Source organism: Thalassophryne amazonica, chromosome 8 (genome assembly GCF_902500255.1).
Source record: "Thalassophryne amazonica chromosome 8, fThaAma1.1, whole genome shotgun sequence".
Lineage (NCBI taxonomy): Eukaryota > Metazoa > Chordata > Actinopteri > Batrachoidiformes > Batrachoididae > Thalassophryne > Thalassophryne amazonica.
Window position 1 is genome coordinate 118,690,408 of NC_047110.1, and position 15,471 is coordinate 118,705,878.

Genomic DNA, 15,471 nt, shown 5'->3' on the forward strand with positions numbered 1-15,471 from the left:
ATCTGCATCAGACTGTCTAATGCCTCACATTCTCCCCAATGTCAGGTTGCTGCCATACAAGGCGCTCACTACACACCGGGAGCAATAGGGAATTAAAGACCTTGCCCAAGGGCTCTTATGCCGCGTTCACATCGGGCGCGACCAGACACCACCATCGCCCAGTGTGTCGCTCTGCTTTCGCTGCGAAAATTCGCCCCAGTGCGTCATCAAATAGGAGGAGCTTCCATTCCGCTCGCCAGCTCTGGTTGTCAGTCAAGTTAACATGATGGACCTTGATCACACGGAGCGAGTTGTTGTGGAAAGCTGACAAACATCATGAGACGCTCCCAATTCGGGGAGTATCATTATTTGCTGCAGGAGCTGCGTCTGGATGATGGCCGCTTTCATCGGTCCTTCCGCCTCTGCAGGACCCAGTTTGAGGACCTCCTGTCCCGTTCACGTGCGCACATGTAAACAATAAAAAAAAAACTTTGGGGCTGCTCCTCGCTCTTCCCCAAAAAACTCTGTCATAATTGTGTTTAGAAACCAGTCACCATTTGCTTTATTATACATCTGTGTAGTTAATAAATGAAATAATCTTCGAATGATTCGCTCGCGCATGTGAAAAAGAAACCTCCACTCTCCCTGCTGTGGGGCTGCTGCTCGCTCTTCCCGCAAACTCTGTCATAATTGTGAAATAAAGGACAAAAGGGACATAAGTCCTGCTCACAGGCTGCTACCAGACACAGGACATGTTCACATCTTCAGTCAAACTCCAGACATCTCCATGTCACTACATATTCAGTCCCTGATTGGTCATCGCGGTGCCACAAGACGAAAAAGTTCACATTTTTCAACTTGGGGAGGAGGGCAATGCGACGTGACACAACGCAATATCGTGCCACAAATGCGCCAATTACTAAAAATCGCTTCACTTGTATTGCTTCATTCGCGTCCATCGTGTCGTGCTGCGTGGCTTGGCGCCACAACGCATCCTTCCATAGGGATTTCATGGCAACCTGTCATTGCTGTCGCTCACATAGCGCCTGATGTGAACGCGGCATTAGTGATTTTCCAGTCAGGCTGGGATTTGAACTGAGGATCTTCAGATCTCAAGCCCAATTCCTTAACCACTAGACCATCACCTCCTGTGACTCATAACTTTTAATGTCAATCAATCAATCAACTTTTTTCTTATATAGCGCCAAATCACAACAAACAGTTGCCCCAAGGCGCTGCACATTGCAAGGCAAGGCCATACAATAATTATGAAAAACCCCAACGGTCAAAACGACCCCCTATGAGCAAGCACTTGGCCACAGTGGGAAGGAAAAACTCCCTTTTAACAGGAAGAAACCTCCAGCAGAACCAGGCTCAGGGAGGGGCAGTCTTCTGCTGAGACTGGTTGGGGCTGAGGGAAAGAACCAGGAAAAAGAGATCGATCACTAATGATTAAATGCAGAGTGATGCATACGGAGCAAAAAGAGAAAGAAACAGTGCATCATGGGAACCCCCCCACAGTCTACGTCTAAAGCAACATAACCAAGGGATGGTCCAGGGTCACCCGATCTAGCCCTAACTATAAGCCTTAGCGAAAAGGAAAGTTTTAAGCCTAATCTTAAAAGTAGAGAGGGTATCTGTCTCCCTGATCTGAATTGGGAGCTGGTTCCACAGGAGAGGAGCCTGAAAGCTGAAGGCTCTGCCTCCAACAAACAACATGTCCACAACAAAAGTGGTTCTGAGAACCATTGAACAGTCCCCAAAAATATGATTTAATAAACACCTGAACCACACTCTCATGAGCGCCGCTAGCTTAGCTTATGACAAGCTAAAAGTGAACGCTCTCCTTATGGCCGAACAACTGTCTATTTTCTGGGTCTTCTGTGTTAGCACACACCCACTGCCGACGTGCTTGATGAATTCCTGCTCAAAAACTACTTACCAGATAATTGTGATATATTCCTGTGAGATAATGAGTATATCATCTAAATCAACTGTGAAATTTACCAGTAATAAAATTATAAAGATAACTGAAGTTTTAAGAGTGGCCGTAATAAACATTGACATGATGGAGTTTGATGCTGAAAAGTTCAGAAAGATATCAATCAATCAATCAATCAATTTTTTTATATAGCGCCAAATCACAACAAACAGTTGCCCCAAGGCGCTTTATATTGTAAGGCAAGGCCATACAATAATTATGTAAAACCCCAACGGTCAAAACGACCCCCTGTGAGCAAGCACTTGGCTACAGTGGGAAGGAAAAACTCTCTTTTAACAGGAAGAAACCTCCAGCAGAACCAGGCTCAGGGAGGGGCAGTCTTCTGCTGGGACTGGTTGGGGCTGAGGGAGAGAACCAGGAAAACAGATATGATTGGAATGTTTTGATGACTTGGAGACTTGGGTGATAACTTGGTGTTAAAGTCAGAACAAGAAGCTGCACTGAAGGAGATCAATCTGGGACAAAGAGACACATTCTGTGTGTTGTTGCTCCAACGAGAGCGGCACGCTGAGCAGGATGCACCCGAACATAGGTTAGCCTGTTAGCTTAGCTTGCTCAGGCATCTTCTGTCACACACTGAGCTGTGTTCACGCCATCCCTTCATTCATTTATGGGTTCTTTGTGATGTAGGCGGAGTCAATGCTGCCACTGTTGCCAACATGGCAAAGCCCAGATCTGGACTTCATATCAGCTGTTCTGTGTCTCTGCAGAAAACCTACGGGTGATACCACACAGAGTTTGTCTATGATAGATACAGTCTATGTTTCTCCTGTGTTTGCATGGGTTCCCTCTGGCTCCTCCCACTTCCACAGACATGCAGGTTTGGTGTACTGGTGACTCTAAATTGACCGTAGGTGTGAATGTGTCTATATGTAACCTACAGCAGACTGGCATCCTGTCCAGGGTGAACCCCGCCTCTCACCCTATGACTGCTGGGATAGGCTCCACCCCAGCGACCCTTGATTATGATAAGAGGATTCAGACAATGAATGAAATGGGAAGTAAGAATGCAGAGGATTTCTGGAGGAAACATATTAGGCCAGCCAAGTTGAAAAAAAAAATAACCAAGAGGCATCTTCTTGTTAAAAGGCGGCACCCATGTGGTTTAGGTCATTTCATGTATGCTGAATATGAATATGCCGGATGCCGAGCTGATTTTTGACTTTTAAGGTCATTTACAAGGTCACGAAAACATCAAGGTCAAAGAATTTTTTTTTGTAATTGACATTAAAAAATATACTTAAAATGCGACTTTGGGGTATCCTTGAGGTCATAAATCATAAAAAAGATTACCCTTTTGAATTAAAAATTAAAAATTGAAAAATCATAAAATGGCTGCCATTTTTCAAGATTGCCACCATTTTAGCAAATTTCAGCTTATTGAGTCATTTTTTTGCCTGATTTTAATAATCTTGGTGTCAATTCCTATATTTTTGGCCATGGCAAACCCAGTGGACCAAGCAACAGAATGGATGAATCGTATCTGCAAATTGCACAATGGTATAATAGATATTATACAAAATGAGACAGCCCGAGAAAAGTTTTGCATTACATGGTCAGAGAGATCCAAGATTTCAGAAGAAACTAGGGTCCTCTTTGGAGTAGGAGATGAAGATGCTGTAATGCATCATTCAGACAGTCTACCATCACATACAAATAGGGACATTGAAGATGTGAAGAAGCTCACTTCCACTCTGCAAAAGTTGGATGTGTTCAGAATATCTCGGGTCCCAGTAGATGAAAATACTGAGGATATTTCAGAGGAAGACATCCCCGTGGTGTCTTTGGCAACAAAAGATGCTGCACCTACGGACATTGTCCAAGACCTGTTAAGTGCTGAAGAACGTGGAAAAAAGGCAATGTTAAGCAATGTGAAAGAAAGACTTGGGCAAAGAGGGCGTGGATTTCATGAAAGCATGAAGAAACACAAGTCCAAAACCTTTGCAGATATGTACAAATCAAATGTTTCAAGCAAACAAAACATCCAGAAGACCATAAAAGCTGACTGAAGACTTCTGCAGAGACTTCTAAATGCACTCAGAGGAGGACGCAATGTAGATATGCTTAATATTCTTAAGCATGAGTTGTCACCTGTGTCGCTTTCCTTGGCAAAGCCTGGGGGAGAAATGAATTCAACTGTGAAGGCAGAGATGATTAGCATTCTATCAGCTGGACTTCAAATTCCAAACAAAGTACCACCTCCAAACTTGAAGACATGTGTTCTGATTGATGGACATGCACTGGTCCAAGCACTGGGAAAACCATCAGGTTGTCAAACATTTCATGACTATGGAGAGGCCTTCTTCAAATGTGTTGCCCAACACTTTGATGAAAAAAAAAAACACAAAACACACGAGTAGATGTTGTATTCGATAGGTACATTGGTATTACATCAGTCAAGACAGCAACTCACAAAAAGAGATTGGGCAAAAGAAAACCAATCAGAAAGTTGATTGACAATCCCTTGGTGCCACTTCCACAGGTGTGGAACAGTTTCATTGCCATGGATGAAAATAAGGCAGATCTTGCACAGTTTCTGTCAGAGGTCATCACTGAAAAAGGAAGTGAACTTTCTGAAGGCTATGAGCTAGTCACCAGTGGTGGATTCCCTGAAGCTACAGATGCAAGGTCTACAAAAAGAGATGTCCATGAACTAAAATGTGATCACGAAGAAGCTGACACACGGCTTGTTCTTCACTTATGTGAAGCAGCTAGTAGAGGATATGAGCGTATCCTTGTATTTTGCAGGGATACAGATGTATTTCTGTTGCTTGTTTACTTCAAACCTGATAATGCCACTGAGGTGTGGATGGTATCAGGAACAGCAAGAAAGAGGAAATGCATATGCAAATTTATACTATTTGCCAGAAACTCACAATGACATTGAGGCAAAATCTACTAGGTTTCCATGCTCTGAGTGGATCAGACAAAAAAAAAAAGGCGTTGGAAAATATACCAGGAGCATGCAGAACTTCTCTCTGGCATAGGTCGAGATGGTGATCTTGCCCCTATTGAAGAGTTTGTGTGTTATCTGTATGGTGCTCCACAATAGCCAAGCATAAACCATGCTAGGTTGTACCTATTTGGAAAAGCAAAGGCTGCCTTAGAAATGCTTCCACCAACTCAAGATGTCCTTGAACTCCACAAATGCCATGCTAACTACCAAGCAAAAGTCTGGCTTCAAGCTCACACACAACATATTGATGTTCCTCAACCTGATGATACAAAGGCCTGGACACTCAACAATGAAGGTCTGCAGCCAGTCTGGAGGACACTTGAACCCATTCCATCGACCTGTGTTGAACTGATGACTTGTTCTTGTAAAACAAAGTGCAAAACAGCCAGTTGTTTTTTTTTTTTTTTTTTACAAACAAAACCTTAAATGCATAAATGCATGTGGTTGTGATGCTGCAACCCAGCTGATTGACTGAATTGATGTGCACTTTCTCCTGTCTTTAATAAGAGACACTGTATTAAGCCTCTGTAAAACTACAAGTGTATGTATGCTTTTGCTAAAATATTTAATAAAGATTGTCAAAGTGATATGTTTAAGAATGTATTTGACTTGCTGAGTAGTACTAAAATACATGAAACATGTAACAAAACACTATGTAACATTTTTTAGATAAACCGTTTAATTTTTTATCTGCAGAGAGAACAAAGTAAAGGAAATGTCCTATTAAGCCATTTTTATCACAAAATGAACACTTTAAATCCTTATTATCTAATGCCTACAGGCTAATGAAAGTATCATGAATAGATTTGCCATGGCCAAAAATATAGGAATTGACACCAAGATCATTAAAATCTGGCAAAAAATGACTTATTTAGTTCAAATTTGCTAACGTGGCGGCCATCTTGAAAAAATGGCCTCCATTTTATGATTTTTTAATTTTGACGTTTTAATTCAAAAGAGTAATCATTTTTATGATTTATATCCTCAAGGATACCCAAAAGTCACACTTTAAGTATATTTTTGTAATGTTAATTACAAAAAAAACTTCTTTGACCTTGATGTTTTCATGACCTTGAAAATGACCTTAAAAGTCAAAAATCAGCTCGGCATCCGGCATATTCATATTCAGCATACTTGAAATGAGCTAAATCACATGGGTGCTGACTTTTAACAAGAAGATGCCTCTAACTTTATTTCTAGGCCACTTTTTGGAGTTGGCTGGCCTACTATATGGTGATCACGGCACTGACAGTGCGAGGAGAAAAACCTGAAGGATGTTCTGACCCAGTGCATGCCATCAGAACCAGAACCCACCCTGGATCTGTTTACTGGGTCGAGTATCATCCACACACACACACCTTCCACATGACTTCCTGTTCTTTTATTTTGAATTATCAGAGTATTTTCTCCTCTGTGAAGCTCTTTGAATGATGTCAGCATCTGAGATGTTCAGCGTGAATGAGGTCCTGAATCATGATGTCATCACATATTTATTCAGCAACATCACTGCTGCTTATTGATTAGAAAAGAGTCAAAACCGGTAATAATAACAACAAAAGCTGCTGTGAGTGAAGCCATCAAACAAAGTGTGCTGGAAAAAGAGTGGACTCACCTGAGTCGACGTGTCCCACCCTTCAGACAGCTTTAACTGTCCCTCAGGTTTTGATGGTCCTGTACGTCCCGGCAGCGCCTGTGTCACTCTCAATGCTTCCAGTACTTTTACATAGCTTCTCTTTGCTCTTACTATTTTTCATCTGAGTGAGCAAGCTCGCTGAGCTTCACCTGTGGGTTGAGAAACAGGTTTTGAATGTGGGTGTGGTGATGTTCAAGTGATTCACCTGTTGGAAATGTATGTTGAAAACCAGAACAGGTTTGTCAGGTACATTTGCTTCAACATTTGCTATGAAAACAAAGAACACAAAGCCACCAATCATGCATGAGCTGCTTTGATTTAATGTTATTATTTTGCATTTTTCTAGTCTGAAGAAAGCAAAACATTTATTCTTGTATTCATTCTTTTTCCGTACCCCCTCATTTCAAAAAAATTATTTAGGGTCTGCTTCTTTTTCTTCCCCCTACCAATCAGAATCAGAATCAGAATCAGAATTTCTTTATTGTCCCGTAAAGGGAAATTAATGTTGCAGCAGGAGCACACAAAGGACAAGGTACACAAAGATAACAATATCAACAGTGAAAATAAGACCCCCCCACCAAAAAATAAAAAAAATAAAAATAAAAATAAATAAATAATAATAATAATAATAATAATAATAATAATGATAATAATAATAATAATAATGATAATAATAAAATAAAAACAATAAAAACAATACCCATACAATGTCAAATATTCAATCCAGAGTCCATGCCAAAAACAAAAGTACTGCAAAAATGCAATATGTGGATGTGCAAATAAGCAATAGTAGTGCAAAATAAACAACATCAAAGGCTAATTGCCATTGAGTAATAAAATTGTACTAGGGATAAACGAGACCTGAAATCTTTTAGTCCTCCTCATAGGAGCCCTAAAACGATGGCCTGAGGGCAGAAGCTCAAACTCTTTTTTCAGTGGATGATTAGAACAATCCAGAACAGCATTAGCCTTTCTCAGGACCTGTCTGTTATAGATGGACATTACCTCGGCCTGCTGACTACCTGAGATTTTTCCAGCAGTTTTGACAAGACTGCCAAGATGACTCTTATTTGAACAATTCAAATTTCCAAACCAAGCAACAATACAAAAAGTCAAGACTGATTCAATAAAACTTCTATAAAAAAGAGTCATCATCTCAGAAGAAACCTGGAAGGTTCTCATCTTCCTCAAAAATAACAATCTTTGCTGAACCTTTATGGAGATAACATCAACATGAGGTTCAAAGCAAAGTTTATTATCAAGGACCACACCCAGGTATTTATAGCTCTCCACCATCTCAACATCAGCATTTTTAATAACAAGGCAGCGTCTCTACATCTGGACTTGGTCCCCGGGTGCTGGACTCAAACCAGTGGTTGGGCTGAGAGGGCTAATCAAGATCTAAAAGTTCCCTAAAAAGCCTTCAGTTAATTCACACTAACTGTCAGAATGCTCGTAGCACGGGCCGGGGCGGAGGATTAGCAGCAATCTTCCATTCCAGCTTATTAATTAATCAAAAACCCAGACAGAGCTTTAATTCATTTGAAAGCTTGACTCTTAGTCTTGTCCATCCAAATTGGAAGTCCCAAAAAACAGTTTTATTTGTTATTATCTATCGTCCACCTGGTCGTTACTGTGAGTTTCTCTGTGAATTTTCAGACCTTTTGTCTGACTTGGTGCTTAGCTCAGATAAGATAATTATAGTGGCCGATTTTAACATCCACACAGATGCTGAGAATGACAGCCTCAACACTGCATTTAATCTATTATTAGACTCTATTGGCTTTGCTCAAAATGTAAATGAGTCCACCCACCACTTTAATCATATCTTAGATCTTGTTCTGACTTATGGTATGGAAATAGAAGACTTAACAGTATTCCCTGAAAACTCCCTTCTGTCTGATCATTTCTTAATAACATTACATTTACTCTGATGGACTACCCAGCAGTGGGGAATAAGTTTCATTACACTAGAAGTCTTTCAGAAAGCGCTGTAACTAGGTTTAAGGATATGATTCCTTCTTTATGTTCTCTAATGCCATATACCAACACAGTGCAGAGTAGCTACCTAAACTCTGTAAGTGAGATAGAGTATCTCGTCAGTAGTTTTACATCCTCATTGAAGACAACTTTGGATGCTGTAGCTCCTCTGAAAAAGAGAGCTTTAAATCAGAAGTGTCTGACTCCGTGGTATAACTCACAAACTCGTAGCTTAAAGCAGATAACCCGTAAGTTGGAGAGGAAATGGCGTCTCACTAATTTAGAAGATCTTCACTTAGCCTGGAAAAGAGTCTGTTGCTCTATAAAAAAGCCCTCCGTAAAGCTAGGACATCTTTCTACTCATCACTAATTGAAGAAAATAAGAACAACCCCAGGTTTCTTTTCAGCACTGTAGCCAGGCTGACAAAGAGTCAGGCTCTATTGAGCTGAGTATTCCATTAACTTTAACTAGTAATGACTTCATGACTTTCTTTGCTAACAAAATTTTAACTATTAGAGAAAAAATTACTCATAACCATCCCAAAGACGTATCGTTATCTTTGGCTGCTTTCAGTGATGCCGGTGTTACTTCATCCAAACCATCAACATGTTTATTAGACCCCATTCCTACCAGGCTGCTCAAGGAAAGCCCTACCATATTTAATGCTTCAATCTTAATATGATCAATCTATCTTTGTTAGTTGGCTATGTACCACAGGCTTTTAAGGTGGCAGTAATTAAACCATTACTTAAAAAGCCATCACTTGACCCAGCTATCTAGCTAATTATAGGCCAATCTCCAACCTTCCTTTTCTCTCAAAAATTCTTGAAAGGGTAGTTTGTAAAACAGCTAACTGATCATCTGCAGAGGAATGGTCTATTTGAAGAGTTTCAGTCAGGTTTTAGAATTCATCATAGTACAGAACAGCATTAGTGAAGGTTACAAATGATCTTCTTATGGCCTCGCGACAGTGGACTCATCTCTGTGCTTGTTCTGTTAGACCTCAGTGCTAGCTTTTGATACTGTTGACCATAAAATTTTATTACAGAGATTAGAGCATGCCATAGGTATTAAGGCACTGCGCTGCGGTGGTTTGAGTCATATTTGTCTAATAGATTTACAATTTGTTCATGTAAATGGGGAATCTTCCTTCACAGACTAAGTTAATTATGGAGTTTCCACAATGGTTCTGTGCTAGGACCAATTTTATTCACTTTATACATGCTTCCCTTAGGCAGTATTATTAGATGGTATTGCTTAAATTTTCATTGTTACGCAGATGATACCCAGCTTTATCTATCCATGAAGCCAGAGGACACACAACAATTAGCTAAACTGCAGGATTGTCTTACAGACATAAAGACATGGATGACCTCTAATTTCCTGCTTTTAAACTCAGATAAAACTGAAGTTATTGTACTTGGCCCCACAAATCTTAGAAAACATGGTGTCTAACCAGATCCTTACTCTGGATGGCATTACCCTGACCTCTAGTAATACTGTGAGAAATCTTGGAGCATTTTTGATCAGGATATGTCATTCAAAGCGCATATTAAACAAATATGTAGGACTGCTTTTTTGCATTTACGCAATATCTCTAAAATCAGAAAGGTCTTGTCTCAGAGTGATGCTGAAAACTAATTCATGCATTTATTTCCTCTAGGCTGGACTATTGTAATTCATTATTATCAGGTTGTCCTAAAAGTTCCCTGAAAAGCCTTCAGTTAATTCAAAATGCTGCAGCTAGAGTACTGACGGGGACTAGAAGGAGAGAGCATATCTCACCCATATTGGCCTCTCTTCATTGGCTTCCTGTTAATTCTAGAATAGAATTTAAAATTCTTCTTCTTACTTATAAGGTTTGAATAATCAGGTCCCATCTTATCTTAGGGACCTCGTAGTACCATATCACCCCAATAGAGCGCTTCGCTCTCAGACTGCTGGCTTACTTGTAGTTCCTAGGGTTTGTAAGAGTAGAATGGGAGGCAGAGCCTTCAGCTTTCAGGCTCCTCTCCTGTGGAACCAGCTCCCAATTCAGATCAGGGAGACAGACACCCTCTCTACTTTTAAGATTAGGCTTAAAACTTTCCTTTTTGCTAAAGGCTTATAGTTAGGGTGGATCAGGTGACCCTGGACCATCCCTTAGTTATGCTGCTATAGATGTAGACTGCCTGGGGGTTCCCATGATGCACTGTTTCTTTCTCTTTTTGCTCTGTATGCACCACTCTGCATTTAATCATTAGTGATCGATCTCTGCTCCCCTCCACAGCATGTCTTTTTCCTGGTTCTCTCCCTCAGCCCCAACCAGTCCCAGCAGAAGACTGCCCCTCCCTGAGCCTAGTTCTGCTGGAGGTTTCTTCCTGTTAAAAGGGAGTTTTTCCTTCCCACTGTAGCCAAGTGCTTGCTCACAGGGGGTCGTTTTGACCATTGGGGGTTTTACATAATTATTGTATGACCTTGCCTTACAATATAAAGCGCCTTGGGGCAACTGTTTGTTGTGATTTGGCGCTATATAAAAAAATTGATTGATTGATTGAATTCAAAATGCTGCAGCTAGAGTACTGACGGGGACTAGAAGGAGAGAGCATATCTCACCCATATTGGCCTCTCTTCATTGGCTTCCTGTTAATTCTAGAATAGAATTTAAAATTCTTCTTCTTACTTATAAGGTTTTGAATAATCAGGTCCCATCTTATCTTAGGGACCTCGTAGTACCATATCACCCCAATAGAGCGCTTCGCTCTCAGACTGCAGGCTTACTTGTAGTTCCTAGGGTTTGTAAGAGTAGAATGGGAGGCAGAGCCTTCAGCTTTCAGGCTCCCCTCCTGTGGAACCAGCTCCCAATTCAGACCAGGGAGACAGACACCCTCTCTACTTTTAAGATTAGGCTTAAAACTTTCCTTTTTGCTAAAGCTTATAGTTAGGGCTGGATCAGGTGACCCTGAACCATCCCTTAGTTATGCTGCTATAGATGTAGACTGCCTGGGGGTTCCCATGATGCACTGTTTCTTTCTCTTTTTGCTCTGTATGCACCACTCTGCATTTAATCATTAGTGATCGATCTCTGCTCCCCTCCACAGCATGTCTTTTTCCTGGTTCTCTCCCTCAGCCCCAACCAGTCCCAGCAGAAGACTGCCCCTCCCTGAGCCTGGTTCTGCTGGAGGTTTCTTCCTGTTAAAAGGGAGTTTTTCCTTCCCACTGTAGCCAAGTGCTTGCTCACAGGGAGTCGTTTTGACCGTTGGGGTTTTACATAATTATTGTATGGCCTTGCCTTACAATATAAAGCGCCTTGGGGCAACTGTTTGTTGTGATTTGGCGCTATATAAAAAAAAATTGATTGATTGATTGATTGATCTAGAGTCAGCACTATGCTTTGTGGCGACGTCGAACCCTGTCTGGAGCACCCACTTAGCTTGGGTTGAGTCTGCACATAATTCCTTGACCAGTTTTTGACCAGTCACCTTTTAAGGCCTCTCTCGGTTTCCAACCTCCTCTGTTTCCACTCCAAGAGAGTGAGTTTGCTGTCCCATCTGTGCAGCATCATCTTCAGTCTGGAAGGACACCTGTCCGAGCCGCCAATAATACCAAGCATCTGGTGGACCAATACCAAACGTTAGCAGGTCAGACTGTTTAGTTGTCATCTAAGAATATTCCTGTGAAGACGGATTCCAAGAAGCTGGCACTTTATTTCCTTGGTCCTTTTGCTATTGACAAGATCATCAGCCCTACTGTTGTCAGGTTGAGTCTTCCCAGTGCAGTGCAGATCCACCCTACCTTCCATGTTTCCCAGTTCAAAACCTGTTTACGACAGTCCTCTGTGACCTCCGGCTGCACCCCCTCCTTCCGCCCCGCTTCTTGATGGCTATCCAGCTTTCTCTGATGCTTTCTGGATGTTTGGCAGTGTGGCAGGAGGTTCCAATCTGTGGTTGACTGGGAGGGTTATGGGCCAGAGGAGTAATAGTGGATATCCCACCCCTTCACCCTGGACCCCTGGCTGGTGAGGGACCTTCATCGATCACACCGTCCACCTGCTGAGGAGACAGGGGAGCTCCCATTAGTGGGTGGGGGGGTGGGGGGGTACTATTAGGGTTTAGGCTGTTTCCGTCCCCTTTCCTTATGTGTCTAGCATTTCATTCTTTTACTGGCTGTGATACAACTTCATTCTTTGGTCATGGTAAAAAGACTGCCTGGGATACATGGCGTGTATATCCAGAGGTTACAGAGGCTTTCCATGAAATGTTGCAGATACCTCAAGAGTTGAGTGATCTTTTTTTTTTCAATATTTATTTCATTCATTTAAAAGAAAAACAGAAAAGCAGAAATGAATATATTACAAGACTGACAGGTTGCTGACGAGACAGCTGGCGGCCCCGGGGGGGTGTTAGGGACTGCGGTGGCCGCTTCCGACGTAGTTGTTGATCCAAACGAGACAAGAATTCGGCTCATCTGGTCGCTCACTGAGCCATGAACTCGCTCTGGTGTTTACGAACTTGCTAAAACCACGCTGAGCGCAGAGAGCTTGTCTTTTGCTGAGTGATCTGCTGGCTGTGATGGCCAACTGGAATGGGTCGGAGCCCGCTGTGTCCATTGCTGGCCAGACTGACTTGACAGGCGATAGTTGGAGGACACAAATGCTGGGCTCACACAAGCAGCTCTTGCTGTTAATCAGGTTTATTGTGGGAAGCGTGGGTCAGTACACAAAACGGCAGTCCAAAAACTCAGCAGCAGTACCAGGATCATAAGGCTAGTCGTGGTCGGGTCAGGCAGGCAGGAGGTTGAAAACACGGTGAAGCTGGCAATACAAAACACAAGGTCAAGAGCTGGAGAGAAGGCACAGGGTGCATCAATCTGGCGAGGAACAAATACAGACAGTGAGCATAAATACCCCCAGAGCCAATCAGCAAATCCAGGACAGGTGTGCAAGGAAGGAACCAGAAACAGGGCGTGGCCAGAGACAGAGAGCGAGAAAGCAAAAGACACACCCCAACCAGAAAAGGAATACAAAGCAAAGCATGCATGAACAAAAGGAAGATAACAAAACTGACCAAAAACAACACAGACAACCCACCCAGCTGTCAGACATTGACAAAGACATTGAATGAAAAGGAGCAGAGGGAAGAACAAGTCTTATATTTTCTGCCCCTTTTTACAACACAATCTTTCAATTTTAAGCATCATTATTCAACATTATTTAAAAGATTACATTTTTTAACAGGTTACATTTTAGACTTAAAACATTTTAGACATTATTAACAGATTACATTTTACACCATTTTTTTTTTTTTTGCACCATTCACTGCAATACTCCGTTCCTTTACTTTGGTTCTGAATCTTGGTTTTTTAAAGACTTCTATTCCTTTCAAATTATAACTACTTACTCTTTTTTCAAACATATTTTGAATGTTTATTGGTAAGGTATTTTTATTAGCTTGGTGCATTGTTTGTAATATTTTCAAATCAACTAAATCATGAAATTTAAGTACCCTATACTTAATGAATAATGGATTAGATGGATCTCTAAATCATTTTTAAAGCTCTTTTCTGCAGAATAAATAATGGTTGTGTATAAGTTTTACATGTTGATCCCCAGATTTCTACACAATAAGTTAAATATGGGACAATCAATGAATTGTACAATGTTAATAAACCATAACTATTTAACGAAAATTTTACTTTATGCAAAACAACAATGGCTTTCGCTATTTTTCCTTTTGTGTAATTTATGTGTGACTTCCATGTAAGATCTTCATCAATCATGACTCCTAGAAATTTGTTTCTTTTACCCTTTGTATATCCATTCCATCTATTTTTAATGACACATCATTTGTTTCCACTCTGTCATTAAACAATATGAAATTTGTCTTATTAAGATTTAGTGACAATCTGTTTATATCAAACCAATGTTTAACCATTTCCAACTCTGTATTTATCACTTGTACTACTTCCTGTATATCTGATCCAGAGTAAAATAATGTTGTATCATCAGCAAATAATATGCTGCCAAGTACTTTAGATACATTCACAAAATCATTGATATACAAAATAAACAGTTTGGGTCCAAGTACCGACCCTTGTAGTACACCATAAATAATGTTACACAATTCTGATTTAGTGTTATTTATCTGAACAAACTGTTTTCTATTTTCTAAGTAGCTTTTTACCCACTGATGTGCAACACCTCTAATTCCATATTGTTGTAACTTGTGAAGCAATCTTGAGTGGTCGATAACATCAAAAGCTTTTTTCAGGTCGATGAAAATACTTACAAAATAATCCTTATTATCTGTTGTTGATATTTTCTCTGTTAATTCCATAATTGCCATAGCTGTCGAATGTTTTGTTCTGAATCCATACTGAGCATTATTTAAAATATGATGTTTCTCAATGAATTTGTCCAACCTTGTCACACAAAAATTTTTTCATAATTTTAGAAAACTGTGGAAGCAATGACACTGGCCTGTAATTTGAAAAATTATGTTTGTCTCCATTTTTATATAATGGGACTACCTTGGCAATTTTCATTTCGTCTGGGAAAATCCCTGTTGACAGAGACAGATTACAAATGTAAGTGAATGGTTCAATAACAGTTTCTATTATACTTTTTACAGTCATCATGTCTAAATCTTCATAGTCAGTTGATCTTTTGCTTACACAGGTTTTTTTTACAATATTTATTATTTCATCTTTTTCCACATTGTCAAGGAAAATACTATTGACTGTATTTACAAGTGTATTTATCTTCTACTATTAGTTTATTTTCCACCAGACTTGATCCCACATTTGAAAAATAATCATTAAACTCATTTGCAACTTCTTTTATGTCATATATCTCTTTATTTTCCTTGACAAAGTAATTTGGAAAAGTTGATTTCGCTCCATCACTTTCAATCACACTATTTATAATTCCCCATGTTGCTTTT

General features: G+C 40.5%; 1 protein-coding gene across 3 annotated transcripts in view; it reads right to left on the minus strand.

Annotated features, from left to right (window-relative positions):
* Nucleotides 1-6,709, minus strand: part of LOC117516392 (beta-1,4-galactosyltransferase 1-like) — a 149,874-nt gene extending 143,165 nt beyond the window's left edge. For all 3 annotated transcript variants that reach the window (XM_034177370.1, XM_034177368.1, XM_034177369.1), the window contains exon 1: nt 6,550-6,709. The gene's annotated coding sequence lies outside the window, so the exon portion shown is untranslated. The remainder of the gene's footprint in view (nt 1-6,549) is intronic.
* Between the last annotated feature and the right edge of the window lie 8,762 nt (nt 6,710-15,471).